The sequence below is a fragment of the Elephantulus edwardii genome, unplaced genomic scaffold (assembly GCF_000299155.1).
Source record: "Elephantulus edwardii isolate Elephantulus edwardi_28Jun2011 unplaced genomic scaffold, EleEdw1.0 scaffold00101, whole genome shotgun sequence".
In the NCBI taxonomy this organism is placed as follows: domain Eukaryota; kingdom Metazoa; phylum Chordata; class Mammalia; order Macroscelidea; family Macroscelididae; genus Elephantulus; species Elephantulus edwardii.
In genome coordinates this window covers 814,251-816,077 of record NW_006399851.1, presented here as the reverse complement: position 1 = coordinate 816,077, position 1,827 = coordinate 814,251, and positions in this window count along the sequence as shown.

Below are 1,827 nucleotides of genomic sequence, written 5' to 3'. Positions count from 1 at the left end.
GCTGACTCAGTGGTCAGGGGAAATTTGATGATGGCATAGTGGTCAAGCTTGTTTCTCCTGGGAGCGCTCTTCCGGGGGTATTTGGGCTGCCATCCGAGTCTCAGCGTCTTAGGCCACCAGAACGTGGGTGACGTGCGGATCTTCTTTTTTTTTTTTTGGCTTTGGACGCCCTTCAGGACTGCCTTCTTGGCCTTCAATGCCTTTGCTTTGGCTTCAGTTTTGTGAGGGGCAGGGGCTTCCTTCTTCGCTTTCGGTGCCATCTTTGTAGAAAAACGCAAGCATAATCTTAGTACCAAAGCAAAGCAAATACATTATCAGAAAACCCCCACCAAACTATAGACCAATATATCTCATAACATAGATGCAAAAATCCTAGTCAATAGAAACCAGCAGTATATTAAATAAAAATTTAAAAAAATCAACCCCAAAACATTATGACCAAGAAGGATTCATAACATGTATGCAAGGATAGTTCAATATAAGAAAAATAATCAACGTAATTCATTACATTTAACAAAACAAAGAACAAGAATCACATGACCCCACAAATTGATGCCGAAAAGGCCTTTGAAAAAATCGAACACTCTTTCCTGATTAAAATACTCAACAAAATAGGAAAAGGAAAGAATTTCCTCAATATTAGTTTTTGTTGTGTACACTAGAGTAACCTCAAGCTGATGCTCAAGTGGGTTTTCAGAGGCAATAAATTGCATGGGAAGAGATTAGCCATCTTTCTCCCATGGAGAAACTAGTGGATTCAAATCATGTGCCTTTAGGACTGCAACACAGTTTCTCATCACTAAACCATCAGACATCCCTAGGCCAAGCAAGAGCCAGCATCACATTTAATGAAGAAAATCTAAAAGCATTGTAAAAGGATGCAGTGTACAGGGGTGTGAGTCTAACTTCTATCTGCTCCATAAAGTAGAACTTTATCCATCAATAATATTCATAGTACCATATAAATAACTGCATGGTCAGACATGCCACCCTATTTACTTCTTCACTGGTACCTATTTCTACCTATCGTTGGATCCAATGTTCATTGCAAATTGACTCACAGACTTTACTCATAGTTGTAGGGTTTATTAGGGAAATAAGTTGGAGAATGGGGGAAGCAAATAATATCACACAATAGAAGTCCAAGTTTAGTTCAGCAGTCCCAAGCCAGATTAATAAGGCAAAATTAGGGAAATTCCAGGTTCAGTTTAGCACCACAAATTCAAAAAGGCTTAATTTCTCCAGCCATCCAGAAAACTATCACAGAGCAGTTACAAACCAGATTTTCCTTCAATCATCTGGTAAGAAAAACCTCTCACTGTGGCTCCATCTCCAGGGTTTGTCTGATTACACCTTGCCACAGTCTCTTCACAGCAGTGTCACAGTCTCTTCACCATCTATCACAGTCTCTCACAGTGTCTCCAACACTATTGCGATTTTTGTCTTCTCTCACAGCGTGGAAACACTCTCTTAAATTGGTCCCAGAGCTGTTAATGATTTGGAAGTCCATGTGTCAGCAGTTAAGGTAACTGGAGATTATGCTCTGCCCATAGGTCTATAAAACATAGCCAATTGTCAAGGGTTCTGATACTCCAGGCATTCCCCTGGAGAACAGGGACTAGGTAATGACGCCTACAGCACAATTCCTATTCAATATTATATTGAAAATACTTCATATGGAAATAAGAAGCATCCAAACTGAACTGACTTTCTAAGATACATTTTAACACATCTCACTTTCTAATAAAATACTTTAGTATCCATAAAAAAGGAGCCCTACACCCATCAACAAACAAATGGGTACAGAAGCTGTGTTATATCCACACA